Below are 7686 nucleotides of genomic sequence, written 5' to 3'. Positions count from 1 at the left end.
AGAGAGAGAGGCAGAGACACAGGCAGAGGGAGAAGCAGGCTCCATGCAGGGAGCCTGATGTGGGACTCGATCCTGGGTCTCCAGGATCACACCCTGGGCTGCAGGCGGCACTAAACCGCCGTGCCAATGGGGCTGCCCAAGCTTTCTTTTTTTAACCACCTTTTTTTCTTTTTTCTTTTCTTTCTTACTTTTTTTTTTTTTTTTTTTTTTTTTTTTTTTTTTTTGAGAAAGAGCAGGCTGGGAGGGCACCGAGGTAGAGGGAAAGAGAAAATCTTAAGCAGGCTCCATGCCCAGTGCAGAGCCCCACACAGGGTTTGATCTCACAACTCTGAGATCATGAACGGAGTGGAAGTCAAGAGACTTACCTGATTGAGCCACCCAGATATCCCCTCAACCGCCATTTAAACTTGGGTTTATATTGCTTTGTAATTCATACACCTCATATTCATTTATATGAAAGCCAGATTGTTCCTACACCAGCAGGACATTGGCCCTTCAATTATGTTTTTAATCTTTTCTTATTTATTTGTCATACTTATGTATAGTATTTAAAATTCTATATCACAATTCAACAGAGTTCAAAATAATTGCTTTTTAAAAATCTTGACTATAAACAGGAGAAAATAAAAGTCTTAGAAAATCATAAAGTTTAAGTATGTATTTTAGTTCAAGACTACCTAATGTTGCATGATAGTCAATTTTTATTTTATAAAAGTAAAGCTTTGGGAAATTTTAATAGTTTACTTTGGGGTTATCATCTCTATTATTTCCAGACAGAGTAGTATATATAGATTCTTTACTAAGCCCAAATTTAATAAATTCAAATAAAATCATGTTTAAAAGTTTCATATTATTCACATAGAGTTTAATAACAACAAAAAACCAAATGGAGTTCCTACATAGATGAAATCCAGTTTTAGTAGTATGCAATACAGTATAGTCATCACAATATCCTTTAAAAATAATCATTAGCCAAAAAACAAAAAAAGGAGAGGGGGGAAGGCACAGGGTGGCTCACTCAAGTCCAACTCTTGATTTTGGATCCAGTCACGATCTCAGGGTTGTGAGATGGAGCCCCATGTCAGGCTCTGCACTCAGCAGGGAGTCTGCTTGAGATTTATCCCTCCCCCTTTCCCTCTGCCTTTCCCCCACCACTCCCTCTTTAAAAAAAAAAAATCATTATCATTAGCATGATTAGTGATGCTAGTCAGCTTAAGATATTTATTTCATGCAATAACTACACATTTAAATATGAACTGAAAATATACTCCCCAGACCAAAAAAAAAAAAAAATTAAGTCATAGAGACTCCTTTAAGGTGATTTGTAAGTGCCATCCTATGGCTAGGAATAATTTATTTTTAAAAACAGATTGCTGGAGTTGTGGGTTTGTTTTTTTTTTTAAGCAAACAATGAATCACTTTATTTTTTAAAGATTTTATTTATTTATTTATGAGAGACAGAGAGAGAGAGAGAGAGAGAGAGAGAGAGAGAGAGAGAGGCAAAGACACAGGCAGAGAGAGAAGCAGGGAGCCCAATGTGGGACCCGATCCCGGGACTCCAGGATCACGCCCTGGACCGAAGGCAGGCGCTAAATCGCCTAGCCACCCAGGGATCCCCAATGAATCACTTTAATCACAATTAAAAAACACTTACTAAAAAAATAAAAATAAAAAAAATAAAAAATAAAAAATAAAAAACACTAATTCAAAGAAAACAGTAGTGACTAGAGAATTTGAAAGCACATAAACTTATGCAATAGACATACACATTTAAGCAAATCTAGACAAATGTATAAATTCAGATATAATCCAAAACATGGTCATGACCTTGCTTTAAATTTTAGCTGGCCAATCCAATGAAATGGAACAAAGAGAAAGGACTTGAGCTGGGGTGGGGATGGGTGATGATGCTCTAGCTCTTTGATATTCTGGGTAACACTAGGTGAGACTTAGAAATGTACAACAGGGTAAAAAGCATCATTAGGAGACCAATGTCCTAAAAGTCTCTACCACCAAAGCATTCAGTTCTGATTCTCTCTAGCTTTTTCTAATTTTTAAATGTTCACTTACTCTTTAATTGAAATGCCCATGCTTTCCACTAAACGTTGGCTGTTTTTACCTAACAAATTTTGCAAATGTTTCCTGCCTTGGGGTCAAATACAAAGAACATAACATAGCATGAGCAAAGAAATAGGATAGGAGTCTCATGGAACTTGAACAAACTCTAGTGCCTGTATCTAAATAAGAGTTATCTATCCCAATGATCATATAATCTGCATTGAGTTCAATTATAACTACTTGAACGGGGAGTGGTGGGCTGCAATTTATTCACTTATTCTGCATAATAACCTATAATAAGCCTTACTGCTTCAGAATAATATAGAATCTTTGAAATTACTTTGGAGGTTTTGTTTTTGTTTTTGTTTTTGTTTGCCTGCTATTTCTGTTTGGGTTTTGTTTGGTTGGGTTGAAATTTCTGAAGGCACAGGATAATTCAACAAGTAGAGGGAAATAGACTAAGACTGTCAAGTATTCTCAAATTCTCCCACAAACCAACTCTAATTTATGATTTGCACCCTGAGTAGATAAATCATCTAGTAAGGAATCTGATTATTTGAATTTTTTTTTTTTTTTTTTTGTGATAGTCACAGAGAGAGAGAGAGAGAGGCAGAGGGAGAAGCAGGCTCCATGCACCGGGAGCCCGACGTGGGATTCGATCCTGGATCTCCAGGATCGTGCCCTGGGCCAAAGGCAGGCGCCAAACCGCTGTGCCACCCAGGGATCCCTGATTATTTGAATATTAAACAGTTTTGTTATAATTTCGACAGCTCAGGCATTTCTAAAACCTTAGTAACCCAGGGTTCATAGTGCAGTGGGCATATTTTAGTTTCCCCAACACTCCACTCTACTCCATGCCTCCAGAGATAGACTCAGTAGAAATACTTCTCATCACTCAAAATGGTGGTTACACCTAAATTCTGTTCACCTATCTATAGAGGGTGGTCTTTCTGAGACTTCCCCAGATTCTACCTCTGATTTCCCTGTAATTTATTTTTTTAAAAGATTTTATTTATTTATTCATGAGAGAACAGAGAGAGGCAGAGACACAGGCAGAGGGAGAAGCAGGCTCCATGTAAGGAGCCTGATGTGGGACTCGATCCTGGGACTCCAGGATCATGCCCTGGGCCAAAGGAAGGTGTTAAACCGCTGAGCCACCAGGCATCCCTTTCCCTGTAATTTAAATAAAACTTCAGTAACTGGAGTCCCAGCACAAATTATATCGGAAGCAGTCCATAAAAATATGAAGGCAGCAAACATACCTAAGACAAAAATCTGCACAATTAGATGAAACAGCTAGAAGAATAACAATTTAGGGCCACTCCTCATAAGGACTGGTAGACCTAAACCGCCTCAATAACTTCTGAATACCACATCAGTTTATTACCAATTTCACTGCCAGTGGCTCCAAATCATTTGTAGGATGTTCAGATATGCTCTCTGTACAAGCAGTCTCCACATTATGAAGGAGCATTTGCCCCAAACTCAAGCACAAGTCTGTTATTTAGAACTGAAAAAAGGTTTCTAGTCATTAAAAAAAATGTTACAGTTTATGCCAAAAATAGTACACAAAAAGCCTATTCAAGACCAAAATAACTAAAGTATCAGATTAAGAGTACTTTAAACAAAAATTATAATACACAACCTCAAAGAACCTTCTCTCTCATCTCACAATGCAAGACAAGCAAAACCTCAGAATTACGGCAGAAGTGGAAATGGAAAGAAGCCATAGATGCCCACAACCAGGACAGCTATTCTGAGTTTAACTCTGGTAATTTGAAGTCTCTTAAAAAAGAACTGAATACTCATTTAAGCACTTTATTTTAACTATAGTCCTAGTGAAACATCTCAAGTGTAAATATCTGCTATGCATCAAAGATAAATGAAGAGTAACCCAATATGTTGGTTAGATATTCCTCAGATAAGAAACTGACACACCACGGTTAGAAGATAATTCATTAAAAAATTAGAATTCTGGGGGTGCCTGCATGGCTCAGTGGGTTAAGCATCTGACTCTTGATTTTGGCTTAGGTCATGATCTCAGTGTTGTGATCGAGCCCTGCATTGGGCACCACACTGAGCTGGGTGGAGCCTGCTTAGGATTCTCTCTCCCTCTCCCTCTGCCCCTACCCATCTCCTTCTCTAAAAAAAAAAAAAAAAAAGAAGAAGAAGAATTGTATTTATTAAAGGCCTTTGGTAATTGTGAAACAGAATATGGCTAAATGTTGCTTTTAATATAAAATAAAAATCTAATTTCTATATTCACAATGTATCTGAGTACAATGATAGGTTATCCTTTTAAACTTTTTTTTAATCCTTGCTTATACACTCAAAGTTTAGAACTAGTAGAGAATGTAAAAGTCATTTCATTAATCAAGAAGCAGAGACCAAAGAGCTAAGTGACTTGACCAAGATCATTCAACTCAGTCACTCAGCCAACTGGAAACTAGGTCTGTCTCTGAAGTCCCTGATCAACTCTCTTCTTAACATTTTCCCACTTCTTCATTTTTGTGTGATGGCTGAACTTTGCTTCAAGTATCTTGGTTTTATTGGAGTGTATACTTGTGGTTTGCCTTTGTTCTAATGCGGCAAAAAGCCAAGATGAGACCTTCACCCTGAGGGAGCCTAAGTTAGTAAAAGCCAGCTCCAGAGAGGATACTCACCCAGGATAAAGAACAGATCATATGTTCAGCTCAAAGAAGACTGCTCCGAGCAAGGCTATGTCTGCAGAGAGAGCAATGTATGCTGTTTATAAGACAAGAAAGAATCAAACCCATTGAATTTACAAGAAGCGACAAGGCCTTAACCTGTTCACTTAAGAAATAAACAACAGAAGGTTGCTGTGGTATTTAGATGCTGGGTGTTAATCCTCAGGTGAAATAGGACTCATGGTTATGAAAAGACTTTAGAAACCATTCTAAGAAAAGCTGTGTAGGAAAAACAAAGCCAATGGTAAGAAATTGAATTTTACAACATGTAAGATTTCAGTACATCCATGAAATGTAGGAGTTTGGGTGCATGTTTCACTTACTCAGTACCATACAAAGCCCTTCACTATTAGCTTTCCACCTCTAAATCCTTCATTATTTCCTTCTACTTTCTCACTCCAAACCCATACTTTAGTCACCTTAAATGTCTTATCAACCCTTCTTATGTTTTTTTTTCCCCTCAATGCAACCTTATTACAAACTGCCTATCCTCAAATATTTAATGAAAACTTCACCTTTGTGGGGTTTCCCTAAGCAAAAGTTGATCACTCCTTCCAAAATTCATCACATGGTGGTGATTAGTTTACTGTTTCTCTCACTCGCCTATGAGCACTCTAGGGAAAGAGACTGCACTTGATTCTTCCTGGCAACGGACCTCACACTGTAATGCATTCAATATGTGTTCATACAAAGAATAAAATAAGCAGTGCTGTTAAGGGTGTAGCAAAATGAAAACCCTCATACAATGCCAATGGGAAATTGGCACAATCTTTCCAGAAAATATTTAGTGATACATTTGTAGAGTGTTAATACTCTCAAATCCTTCAACCCAATAGTTCCACTTCAAGAAATGTATCACAAAGACATAAATGAATGTAAAAAAATAAAGATTCATATCCGAGGATGTTTAAGAGAGCCTTCAATGTAGCTAAGGATGTTTAAGATAGCACCTTCAAATAATGGAAAACTAGAAACAAGTGTAATATCATAAAATAGGGAGAGTTAAATAAATTATGGATCACCCTCAGGATGGTATGACAGGACTTTATAATCACATGGGGAAAATTTTATGACATAATATTAAATAAAATAGGCATTTATAACATGAATGCAATTATATAATATTTTGCTATTCCTGCTTCCACTCTTAAAAGATTAACTGCTATAGTAATTTCCTTTCTGCTGTTATGTGGACAAAACACATGAAGCAATGTTTTTCAGATATCAAAAAATAAGCAGTGCTGAAATATGATATCTGAGTGAAGAAGGAAAAGGGAGTTCAGCCCTATAATGGCCCCAACTCACTCCCTGGGAACAGTTTTAAGCCACAGCACAGGAAGAGAAAATGCAAACACACCACAGAAGACTTACTAAGTGGAGGAAACACACAGCTAGAATTTTTGAGGCTGAGTACAAGAGAGAAAGGAGCTGCACAGAAGCGTCTGTAGATATGCAGCAAGGTTCAATGAATCATTAACAAGTACAGATCTATACAGTCACAGGGTGGGACTCCATGAAATGGAGGAATGAACCAACAGGCTACAAGATTCCTAGTATGTATGTAGGCCTGGGAATAGTTCATGATTCTACCAGCCAGAGTAGAGGAAACAACTTGTAATGTATAGGGCACTGGGTAAGTTCCCCAGAGGGTTTCTGCCTTGGTAAGTGGGGCTTAGCCCAAGAATAAAGGTTACTCTGGACCCATCCAAACAAAGCTAACCAACAGCCTCAAAGAGTTACACTGATTTCTAAGTTACTTAACTACATGACACAACAAAAATTAAAGGAATACAACAAAATCCAGCACTTGATAATGAGAAAAGCTTGATGTCCAGTATCTAATCAAAAATCACCAGGCATGCAAAAAAGTAGAAAAATATGACCCACTACCAGGGGAGGAAAAAAATCAATCAATAGAAACAGCGCCAGATATGACAGATCTGATGGAATTAGCAGACAAAAATGTTAACAAAGCTATTGTACAAATATTCATATGCTCAATGACATAAGGAAAAATGTAACCATAGTAAAGAGAGAAATGGAAAAATATATAAAGGCCAGAGGGAATTTATACAGATGAAAATAGGCTGGATGGTTTCTAGAGTCAAAAATATATGACATAAGATTAACAGCAAAGATCAGTGAACCTGGAAGCCATCCAAAAAGGCACAGAGAGAAAAAAGATTGACAAAGTGAATAGAGCATCAGTAGCTGGTACAACTGTAGTAAGTAGTCTCTCATGTGTATAACTGGAGTCTTAGGGAAAAGATGAAAAGTACAGAATTATTGAAGAAATAATGGTTGAAGATTTTCCAAATTTGTTGAAAACTATAACCCTACAGATTTTAGAAGTTCAAGGGGCACCTGGGTGGTTCAGTGGTTGAGCATCTGCCTTTGGCTCAGGTCATGATCCTGGGGTCCTGGGATCGAGTCCCACATCAGGCTTCCTGCAGGGAGTCTGCTTCTTCCTCTGCCTCTCTCTCTCTCTGTGTGTGTCTCTTATGAATAATTAGATAAAATCTTCAAAAAAAAAAAAGCTCAAGGACTATCAAATAAACACAAAAACCCCACAAAGATACATCATAGTCAAATTGCTGATAAAGAGTGATAAATCAATAAAGAGAAAATTCTAAAAGCAACTTGAGGTTAAAAAAACATATTAAGTTCAGAGCCACAAGAATATGAATGGCAGTAGACTTCTCAGAAACTAAGCAAACAGAAGACAGTACAATGCTGGCTTCAAAGTTATGACAGAAGAGAACTGCCATCAAAACTCTATATCCAAAAAAAATTAAAAATCTTTCAAAATTGAAGGTCAAATAAAGATGTTTTTAGACCCATCCTCCCAAAAAAGTACAGCTGAGAATTTATCACACTAGATCTTCTCTAAAATATGGAAATTTGGGGGGGTGAGGCAGTG

The sequence above is a fragment of the Nyctereutes procyonoides genome, unplaced genomic scaffold (genome assembly GCF_905146905.1).
Source record: "Nyctereutes procyonoides isolate TBG_1078 unplaced genomic scaffold, NYPRO_anot_genome, whole genome shotgun sequence".
Lineage (NCBI taxonomy): Eukaryota > Metazoa > Chordata > Mammalia > Carnivora > Canidae > Nyctereutes > Nyctereutes procyonoides.
This window is presented reverse-complemented; position numbering follows the sequence as displayed.